The sequence below is a fragment of the Typopeltis vanoorti genome, chromosome 22, assembly GCF_054136105.1.
Source record: "Typopeltis vanoorti isolate ZY-2024b chromosome 22, IOZ_Tvanoo_1.0, whole genome shotgun sequence".
NCBI classification, from domain to species: domain Eukaryota; kingdom Metazoa; phylum Arthropoda; class Arachnida; order Uropygi; family Thelyphonidae; genus Typopeltis; species Typopeltis vanoorti.
Window position 1 is genome coordinate 81616142 of NC_143570.1, and position 12097 is coordinate 81628238.

The 12097-nt window shown below is 36.3% G+C and overlaps 1 protein-coding gene across 1 annotated transcript in view; it reads right to left on the reverse strand.

The window, feature by feature from the left end:
* Window positions 1–1722: 1722 nt before the first annotated feature.
* Window positions 1723–12097, reverse strand: part of Nt5a (5' nucleotidase A) — a 49137-nt gene continuing 38762 nt past the window's right edge. The window contains exon 3 of the transcript XR_016550229.1: window positions 1723–3614. The gene's annotated coding sequence lies outside the window, so the exon portion shown is untranslated. The remainder of the gene's footprint in view (window positions 3615–12097) is intronic.

A 12097-nucleotide genomic window follows, 5' to 3' on the forward strand; every position in this document is an offset into this window, starting at 1 on the left:
CTCAAAATAGTCAATTAAGAAATCCCTCAATAGAATTTTCATTGTTTTATTTTATATTATTTATAGATAATGTAAATTTATGCTGTGGTCACTGTAAAATTTTTATGCATAACTAACACAGCATTGGGTTACATGTTATCCAACCAAACTATTAACCAGATATATCATAGAAAAACTCAGAAGAATAAGCTTTTAATAGAAACAGGTTTTGATAGTGAAGGATGATACTTTAATCTATGCCAAAACAATGCTTGCACTGAAAGCATGAACAACTTTTACTATCATCCTAAACACACGTGTTGAAGCCCCTTGTAGCAAAAGTTGCTCAAGATACAGGTGTAACTGAAAATTTTTTGAGACTACTTAAAAACTCAGTTTTGCATTTTCAAATTTTCTACATTGGTTAACACGAAAAGTAATCTGTAAACAAAATTTTAGCTTCTTAGCTATTGGAAAAATGGAAACATTTTGTTCTATATGGCATATGCTCTTTCACTCTGCCTCTAATAATGTAAAAATCACAGCATTTGTTCTGAACTCTACAGGTGAAGAAGAAAAATGCTTTGCTACCCATATCAACATTTTGAAAAAATTATAACCCACTATAAACATATTCAGGATTTGCTTAATGATGCTGAAATTGCCACCAGTTTCCAAACAATATTTAAATTAATAAAAAAATGCAATAATAGTTAATATAATTAACGGCTATTTTAGCCTGTTTTTGTTTAAGAGTGTCCCTTATATTTAATACATTGGCTAACATAACTCAAAAAGGGGGTATATATATATATATATATATATATATATATTTTTTTTTTTTTTTAGGGCATTATGGGTGAGTATAGAAAGCAATTATGGCAGAATAAAAAATGTGGAAAAATTTGTACATACCTTGTTTTTGGTTTAAAGATGCCTTCTAAATCCAAGCTCTTGCTGAAAGGTTGTATGTAAATGGGGATGTGCTTGAGACACCAAAGTTGCATCTTACAGATGCAACTTGCAGCCTTGACATAGCCCTACAGTCATTCCCACAAAGTTCCGACGATGGTCAGACGATGACTGAAACGGTCCACACCCCCATAAACCCTTGCCCCAGTTTCCACATAAGGATACCCTTCCCCTTCGTTTTCCCCCCTCTCCCCACAACAAAATAATATATATATTTATATATATATTATTAATAGTAACCCAGGTTTTCAAACTTATTTCCCGTGTCTCAAGCACATCCCCATGTTCTCCCCCCCCCTATTTACATACAACCTTTCAGCAAGAGCTTGGATTTAGAAGGCATCTTTAAACCAAAAACAAGGTATGTACAAATTTTTCCACATTTTTTATTCTGCCATAATTGCTTTCTATACTCGCCCATAATGCCCTCAAATATATATATATATATATATACCCCCTTTTTGAGTTATGTTAGCCAATGTATTAAATATAAGGGACACTCCTAAACAAAAACAGGCTAAAATAGCCGTTAATTATATTAATAGTGTTTAAGAGGAGTAGCATGGGAATTTCCCAGAAACTATACTTAACAATAATAGTTTTTTTGGGTTTTTTTTTACCTCAAATGAGAAAGCAAGCTATCCTAAAATTAGTAAGCAGGAAGATATCAAAAGAAGAAATACAAGTGTGTGTATGCATGTGCACACCACAAATTTCCAGTTCAATCACAAGTTTAATAAAGCAAATTAGGGAAACAACCACTGTGCTATAGTAATTTCAGTTTAATAATATATAAACCAAAATAATCACTCGATGTTTCAAGCTTCACATTAAGGTCATCATCTGGAGTATACATATACAAGGGATGCTTAAAAAAAACCTTTCCTTAAAAACTTTATTGCTCATTTTACAACATTTTAAACATTGTCTGCTTCAAATGTAGTCCCCTCTACTGGCGATTCTGCGATGGCACACAGCTCTCTTATCATATTTTCCTGAATATCTTCTATGATTTGGAAACGACGTTCTTTCAAAGTGGTTTAAAGTTTGGGAAACAGGAAAACGTCTGCTGGGGCTGTCCGGAGAAAAGGGTGGATGAGGCACAACGGATGTCTGATATTTTCCCATATCTTTCTGATCGCCAGTCAACAAATGGGGCACAAATTTTGTGATGACATGACGCATCTGAAGTTTTCAGTCAAAATTTGATGGCAAGATCCTATGCCACTTCATCAGCAACTTCTCGGACAGTTAAATGACAATTTCCACGAATCACAGCACAAACTCTTTGGCCTGGGATCTTTGCCAACCAACGTTCTTTTCAAAACACTTAAACCACTCATGGCATTGCACTTGGCTCATAGTCCTCCCTGTATGCTTGGTTAAACAACTGAAATGTCTCTGTAAAATTTTTACCAAGTTTGCAGCAAAATTTAACACACACACACACATTATTCTTCAAGCTCTTTCATTGTCATCACTTTGTCACTAAGCTGATGAAGAGCTTGTGCTCACTTCAGTGGATGTAACTCAATGACTAATGCTCATAGCAGAATGGGGCAAATGGCAGTTTGTTGTCAAAATCTGCTACTAGGTATGTTCAGTAGCCATAGCGCACTCTCTGCACCTGGTCAGCACACTATTTAAAAATTTTGGTCTTTTTTTGAACACCTCTCATATGTGTGTGTGTGTGTACACATACAAAGAAACAAGCTACATTTCAATCTACATAGTATGCCAAAGTTACATTAATTTGGTCAACCATTATAACTACTGGCCTAACCTATGACAAAACTTACTACATCAAGGCTAGAGTCCTGTTATTATTATTATAATCTATTTGATTAAAAATTATTGAACTATATTAAGCTCTCTTTTCCCATATACTATGTTCTTGTTACTTTGTGTGGCAGAACAATTTTTACTGACAAAAAGAAGATACAGCTGCTCACCACTATCCACCCAATTGCTAATTTTTATGTGGAAGCTTTTGAGCAACATGCTCTAGATTGCTTTACTTTGAAACCTCCAGGTCTGGCTTAGATACGTTAAGATATGTTTCATTATTGTCTACACGGCCACCAAACTTTAAACACTTTCCTCAGCCACCTGAACAAACAACATGAATGGATACATTTACTACTGAAATTGAAAATTAGAACTCACTTCCTTTCCTGGATACACTGGTCAAAGTTCATCCCTACCACAAGCCTACACTTACTATCCAATATATACATGCTAACTCTTATTACCACCCTTCATAAAAACTTGGAGTCATTAACACCCTCAAAAACACAGATATAACAATTTGCTCTAATGAACAAGCGGTCTTAAACAAGAATTACAAATTATCAGCAATACATTTATAAATAATGGCCATAGTAAAAATGCCATCAATAAAGTTCATAAAACTTGATAAAAAAATGCATATAATATAGATGACAGTAAAACCATAGCTATTCCATACATTAAAGGATTATCAGATGAAATTAATAGAATTCTACACCATTATAATCTTAATGCTACTTTTAAAGCACCTATAAAATTAAAAAGCATATTCAACTCCTTTAAGGATCCTCTCCGTCCATTAGCTCTGAAGTGTACTGCATCCATTATACCTGTAATTTGCCTTATAGTGGTGAAACTGAATGTACAATTCTTATCTATAAAAAAGAACAAACGACACATTAATTTTAACAATTTTGGTGATGCAGGCCTCTCAGATCATACTCTTAACACCCTACACCAAGTTGATTGGAAAAGTGACAGTTCTTTACATCACACAAAAACCTGGTATGAATGCAAATTTAAGTCTGAAATTTTTATCTACCATCCTAATCTTAACAATAATGATGGCATAAAAAAATCCCAAGAATTTTGATGATGCACATTCAGCCCACTTCAGTTCAAGTTTTCCAGCAAACCCTTATTTTAAAATTTAAAGCAATGATTTCAGCTCTTATTGGCCACCATACGTACTGTTTTTATTCTAATTCATATGTGAACTAATATGAATAATTATATGAGAAAATGTTGCATTCTAGCTTAATATATCTCAATGATTTTAACTAAAAAGATGATAATAACAACAGGACTCTAGCTTTGATGAAGTAAGGGTTTTTTCCCACCAGAGGTCAGGCCAGTAGTTTTTAATGATTGACCAAATTAATGTAACTTTGGCATACTATGTAGATTGTAACGTACCTTGTTTCTTTGTATTTGTGTATACTCCAGATGACAACCTTAATGTGAAGGTCGAAATGTCAAGAGATTATTTTGTGAGTAAAGGTTAATCATTAACATTGGTGGGAAAATCTAAAGAAAGAAAGCCATCAACCATGACATACAGTCAAGAACCTGCAGAACTGTAGATGAGCAGCATATAATAATATGATAATTTGACTGGTATGTTTTTGTGCTAAATCCAATCAAATGTCAGTGTTAAGAGTATAAGTCTTTGTATTTGATGCAAATTTAGAAAACTTAGGAATAATAATTTGGATAAGGGTTATTTCAATAATAATTTGGATAATTTAGATAGGAATAATAATTTGGAAAGGGGTGTTTAAGGGTCAAAGCTGTATAACTGAGAGGAGACCTCCACATAGCCTATAAAGGAATGCGGAGAACCGACCAGGGCTTCTGACCTAATGTCCAATCCTCACCTTCTCGTGGTGCACCCTGTTGGGTATCTATTTGGATACTGAACAAACGAGGATGGGCTGGCAATTTGGGATTTAGCCGACCAAATTGTGTTCTTATTGGTTAAACCAAAATAAATGATGGTACAACATGACAAAATTTCATACCCGCTGGGGCGTCGCCCGTAAAACAAGGCCCCCCATTGTTTTCGCCAGGAAACCAGGGCGAACAGCAAAAAGTCAGCTACTGGAACAAATCTGAAAACACACCCCAACTCAACATCACCAGAGTTAAAGATCGGTACTATCAACGTAAGAAGCCTGAATGGCAAAGAAATGGAGCTAGCTGAGGAATTAGATAAGTACCAGTTTGACATAATAGGGGTGACTGAAACAAAAAAGACCAAAAAAACTGGTGAGATCTTTCTGAGCAATAAATACAAAATGTTATATTCAGGCAATGACAATCGAGCAAAAGAAGGAGTAGCGATAGTATTCAACACAAAATATTAGGCTAATCTTCTTGAATGGCAGTCAGTCTCAAGTAGAGTAATGTGGGCAAGTATGAGAATGGGGAACTGGACAATGAGACTTATTTGTGCCTATGGTCCCACAGAAGGTTCTACTAAGGTAGAAGTGGAGGAATTTTTTGAGGCTTTAGAAAAAGCAACTGACACAATGAAAAATGAAAAGTTGGTCCTTGTTGGGGATCTAAATAGCAGAGTAGGAAATGATTGTGAGACATACAAAAATATTTTGGGAAAATTTGGAGAAAAGAGCAAAGCTAATAATAATGGCAAATATCTGTTGGATTTCTGCTCAGGACTGGTTATTACTAACACCATGTTCCAACATAAAAATGTGCACAAATTTACATGGAGAGAAGAGGCTAGGAATAAGAAAAGTCTCATTGACTACGTTATTGTTGATAGTGATGTTTTCTCCCTGGTGCAGGACACCAGAGTGTACAGAGGATTTGAAATTGGAAGTGATCACTATTTAGTCTTGAGCAGGATAAAATTGAATTTCATATTGAAAAGAATAACATATAAGAAAGTTTTAAAGCAAATAAATGTTGAGCAGCTCTCAGATGTGAACTGTAGACTAAAATACACAAAGATTATTGAAGAAAAAATGAAAGAATTTGAGAACAGGAATCAAACCTTGGAGATTCAGTGGCAAACTCTGAAGAAAACACTGATTGATTCTGCCAGAGAGGCATGTGGTGAGGTTGTCTGCAAGGATAAAAAAATTCAGAACTCCCTGGTGGACACAGGAAGTTAAAGAGGCAGTGAAGGAAAAGAAGAAAGCATATCAAAAGTTCCTGTCAAATAAGTCAGCTTGTGCTCTTAGAGAATACAGAGACAAATGCAAGAATGCTAAACACTGTGTAAAACTAGCTAAACAAAAGTCATGGGAGGACTTTAGCAAGAATATAGAAAATAAATATCAAGAAGGTGGCAAAATATTCTGGAGGTTGTTGAAGAAGCTTAGGAATGGAGGAAAGAGTGCTGTAAAAGAAATTAGAGATGATAAAGGTGACATGAAAACGGGAGAAAAAGATATCCTTGAAGTATGGAGTAATTACTTTGAAAAACTGCTAAATGAAACAAGCAGTGATGACAGTACAGTGGTAAAAATCACTGACCAGGCATGCAGTCAGGAATACATATCCATACTTGAAGTAGAAAAAGCCATCAAAGGCTTGAAATGTGGAAAGGCAGCAGGAGTAGATGATATTCGACCAGAAATGCTGAAGTATGGTGGTATAAGAGTCTTACAGTGGCTGCACTGCATAGTTCAGAAAGCCTGGACAGATGGACGAATTCCCGATGATTGGAGTAGGGCTCTCATAGTACCCATATATAAAAAGGGAAATAAAACTGAATGTGAGAATTACAGAGGTATTTCCATACTGAGTGCTCCTGGCAAGATCTATTCAAGTATACTTGAGAAACGGTTGAGAAGAATTGTGGAAGAAAAGCTTGGTGAAGAACAAGCTGGATTCAGGCCAAATAGAGGCTGTCAGGATCAGATCTTCACTTTACGACAAATAGTCGAGAAAGCTTGGGAAAATAACAAAGATCTGTATTTAAGTTATGTCGATTTGGAAAAGGCATATGAAAAGGTGCCAAGAGAGAAGTTATTCAATACGCTGGAGTTATATGGTGTCAATGGGGCATTATATCAAGCAATACTTAGTCTTTATATGAGTTGTAAGTCAGCAGTTAGAATTGAAGGAAGTACAGGAAGATGGTTTAATGTTAAATCTAGTGTGAGACAAGGGTGTACATTATCCCCTCTGTTATTCATTATGTATATGGATCACATTATGAAGGAAAGTGGTATTAAACATGACATCAAAATTGGAGATGTTAATATGAGCTCTTTGCTTTATGCAGATGATGTTATACTTCTAAATAAATCCGCTACAAGTCTGCAAGATTCTCTGACTAAATTGAATAGCTGTTGTAATAGATATGGTATGAAGGTCAGCAATAAAAAGACAAAGACAATGAAAATACGTAGAATCATTGAAAATGTCAACTGTGTTGTGAATGGAGAACCTGTGGAACAAGTAAAACATTTCAGCTATTTAGGCACGATTTTTACTGAAGATGGTAAATTAAATATAGAAATAGACAACAGAATCAGCAAAGCTGGTATGGTGGGAAGCCAATTGAATAAATTCATATGGAATAAGAGAGAAATTAGTCGGAACACTAAATTAGCTGTATACAAGACAGTGTTCAAACCAGTTTTAACTTATGGATCTGAGAGCTGGGTCAGAAGTAAAACACTTGACCAAAGACTAGAGACCACAGATATGAGAGTTCTGAGAAAGATTATAAGCATGAACAGATGGCATCAATGGCAATATCATATTAAAAACGAGGATATTAAGAATGAACTTGACATTGTCAGCATCCAGGAATGCGTTAGCAGAGCTAATCTCAGGTGGTATGGTCAGTTAAACAGAATGGGCGAGGAAAGATTAGCAAAACAAGTGTTCTCTGCCAGGTTGGCAGCAAAAGGACCTGGAGGAAGACCAAGATATAGGTGGATTGATACGGTACAAAGTGCCTTAGACGACAGAAATATAAGATCTGATAATGTTGGAGTCTTGACAAGTAACAGACTGATTTGGAGGAAAATTGTAGATAGGAAATTAATAATGATGTAATTTTTTTCATGTGGTACTATCGTATCCTGTACACCCCTTGAGGGTACATGGCAGGAATTTGATGATGATGATGATGTTAGGAATAATAATTTGGATATAACTGTTGAAGCGAGAAAAATGTTTATGTGTGCTGCTAATGATATTGGATGACTTGAATCTTTTTAGGGTTGAGGACTATGACTACAATACTAGTAACAGTTTTCATGTTGCAATGAGTTTCAAGCTATCTGGTGTGTGTGTGTGTGGTAGAATCTAACAAGGTCAAATACATAGTTGGGTGTTGTTAAAGACCTACTGAACCAGTTGCTAGTGACAAAGAAATACATTACCTAAGTTAAGTGGGATAGTAAATCCCGCATTATTTTACAGCCGGGTACGAAACTCAGAGATCGAAATCTAAGAGTTTCATGCCGAAGAAAACTATCGGCAAGTCCAAGCGTAAGTCATCACTTGGGTAGTACAACACTAGGCCAACTCGGAGCAAATGTGGAGCAAGCTCTGTCACTATCCTTAATATTTTCTCATAATGTAAAACGCAGCTCCTAGGAGAGGTATTACTGTTTTACATTATGAGGAGAGTTCACTATCCAGACCGGTTTTGACCCTTATTGAGGTCTCATCAGCGAGTAGTAGACCTGGAATATCAAGGTTTAAGTGAACTGAACTTACATACAGGGTGTTCGGGATAAATTTGACAGTTTCGTAAGGAAAAAGAAAATCTTCTTTGTATCTATTAAATTTAATGAATTGACAAAAAAACATTACAGGCAGAGTTAATTACAATACTATCAACAAGATTTAATCAAAATAACCACCATTAGCATCGATCACAGCTTCAATTCTGCTTCGGAACCTCGAACAAGCTGATGCTACAGTCTCCCTGGGAAGGGCCGCAAAAACTGTTTTAATTTTATCCATTAACTGGGCTTTTGTATTACTAGAAGTGCGATTGGTGTCTTTTTCAACTGCGCCCCATACAAAATAATCCATGGGGTTAAGGTCTGGGGAGTTTGGAGGCCAAACATTTGGACTGGTGAAGTCGTAGAAATTTTCAGACAACCATTTTTGACTTTTCCCAGAGGTGTGGCAAGGGGCCGAATCCTGCTGCCATACATACGGCCTACCATTGGCTACCCTTGTTATCCAGGGCTTGACTACAGTTAGCAACTCCACGAACAAAGCCCGAATTCCAATACCAGGGTTCTTCAACACCTGTTCCTGCAGATTTGCGAGGAATTCTGCTGTACGAACGCAATCAGATCGTCTGCTAGGGATCTTTCTTCTTGCTACATCCTCGTAGTCACCATTGCAAGTCTCTAGTTCATGCCTGATTGTTTTTACTGTATTCAGGGAGCATTGGGCAGCAGTCGTAATATCCTTATTTTGATGGCGGGCACGAATCATCATGATACAAGTTATTCTCTTCCATGATTCAGGTGGGTTCCAGCTATCCATCCTTTCTGACATCTTGTATATGAATGAAGAAGGGTCCAAACTTTTAAATGAAGAGAAGTGTGTGTTAATACATGTAACTTACGGGAAAATATAATTAATTATAAATATGTCAAATTTATCCCGAACACCCTGTATATCCCTGCTAACGAATTGCCAGACCAGTGTACTCATATTATTCTTACTACGATAAAGAGCCAAGATGTTATTTTTATGTTTACATAAATTAAGTTAAGTGGGATAGTAAATCCCATATTACGTGGGAAGTGGCTCTCCTCATAATGTAAAACAGTAATACATCTCCTAGGAGCTGCATTTTAAATTATGAGAAAATATTAAGGATAGTGAAAGATCTTGCTCCACCTTTGCACTACCCAAGTGATGACTTACACTTCGACTTGCCATTAGTTCTTCGGCATGAAACTCTTAGATTTCGATCTCCGAGTTTCGTACCCAGCTGTAAAATAATATGGGATTTACTATCCCCCTTAACTTAATTTATGTCGCCGGAAAAATAGCCTCTTGGCTCTTTATCGTAGCAAGAATAATATATGAGTACATCAGTCTGGCAATTCGTTAGTAGGGGTATATGTAAGTTCAGTTCACCTAAACCTTGATGTTCCAACTCTACCTACTCGCTGATGAGACCTCAATAAGGGTCGAAACCGGTCTGGATAGTGACCTCTCCTCATAATGTAAAACAGTAATATATCTCCTAGGAGCTGCGTTTTACATTATGAGAAAATATTAAGGATAGTGACGGCGCTTGCTCCACCTTTGCTCCGAGTTGCCCTAGTGTTGTACTACCCAAGTGATGACATATGCTTGGACTCGCCGATAGTTCTTCGGTATGAAACTCTTAGATTTCAATCTCCGAGTTTCGTATCCAGCTGTAAAATAATACGGGATTTACTACCTCTTGGCTCTTTATCGTAGGAAATACATTCATCATCAAATTCCTGCCACGTACCCTAAAGGGGTGTACAGATGATAGTACTACATGAAAAAAATTACATCATTACTAACTTCCTATCTACAATTTTCCTCCAAATCAGTCTGTTACTTGTCAAGACTCCAACATTATCAGATCTTATATTTCTATCATCTAAGGCACTTTGTACCGTATCAATCCACCAATATCTTGATCTTCCTCTGGGTCGTTTTGCTGCCAACCTGGCAGAGAACACTTGGTTTGCTATTCTTTCTTCGCCCATTCTGTTTAAGTGACCATACAACCTGAGATTAGCTCTGCTAATGCATTCCTGGATGCTGACAATGTCAAGTAATTTCCTAATATCCTTGTTTTTATTTTGATATTGCCATTGTTGACATCTGTTCATGCCTATAATCTTTCTCAGAACTCTCATATCTGCAGTCTCTAGTCTCCGGTCAAGTGTTTTACTTCTGACACAGCTCTAAGATCCATAAGTTAAAACTGGTTTGAACACTGTCTTGAATACAGCTAATTTAGTGGTCTGACTAATTTCTCTCTTATTCCATATGAATTTATTCAATTGACTTCCACCATACCAGCTCTGCTGATTCTGTTGTCTATTTCTATATTTAATTTACCATCTTCACTAAAAATCGTGCCTAAGTAGCTGAAATGTTTTACTTGTTCCACAGGTTCTCCATTCACAACATAGTTGACATTTTTAATGATTCTGCCTGTTTTCATTGTCTTTGTCTTTTTAATGCTGACCTTCATACCACATCTATTACAACAGTTATTCAATTTAGTCAGGGAATCTTGCAGACTTGTAGTGGATTTATTTAGAAGTATAACATCGTCCGCATAAAGCAAAGAGCTGACATTAACATCTCCAATTTTGATATCATGTTTAATACCACTTTCCTTCATAACGTGATCCATATAGATAATGAATAACAGAGGGGATAATGTACATCCTTGTCTCACACCAGATTTAACATTAAATCATCTTCCTGTACTTCTTTCAATTCTAATTACTGACTTACAACTCAAATAGAGACTAAGTATTGCTTGATATAATGCCCCGTTGACACCATATAACTGTAGCATTTTGAATAGCTGCTCTCTTGGCACCTTGTCATATGCCTTTTCCAAATCGACAAAACTTAAATACAGATCTTTGTTATATCCCCATGCTTTCTCGACTATTTGTCGTAAATGAAGATCTGATCCTGACAGCCTCTATTTGGCACGAATCCAGCTTGTTCTTCACCCAGCTTTTCTTCCCCAATTCTTCTCAACCGTTTCTTAAGTATACTTGCATAGATCTTGTCAGGAGCACTCAGTAAGGAAATACCTCTGTAATTCTCACATTCAGTTTTATTTCCCTTTTTATATATGGGTACTATGAGAGCTCTACTCCAATCATCGGGAATTCGACCCTCTGTCCAGTGTTTCTGAACTATGCAGTGCAGCCACTGTAAGACTCTTATACCACCATAATTCAGCATTTCTGGTCGAATATCATCTACTCCTGCTGCCTTTCCACATTTCAAGCCTTTGATTTCTTTTTCTACTTCAAGTATGGATATGTATTCCTGACTGCATGCCTGGTCAGTGGTTTTTACCACTGTACTGTCATCACTGCGTCTTTCATTTAGCAGTTTTTCAAAGTAATTACTCCATACTTCAAGGATATCTTTTTCTCCCATTTTCATGTCGCCTTTATCATCTCTAACTCTTTTTACAGCACTCTTTCCTACATTCCTAAGCTTCAACAACCTCCAGAATATTTTGCACCTTCTTGATATTTATTTTCTATATTCTTGCCAAAGTCCTCCCATGAGTTTTGTTTAGCTAGTTTTACACAGTGCTTAGCTTTCTTACATTTGTCTCTATATTCTCTAAGAGCACAAGCTGATTTATTTGCCAGGAACT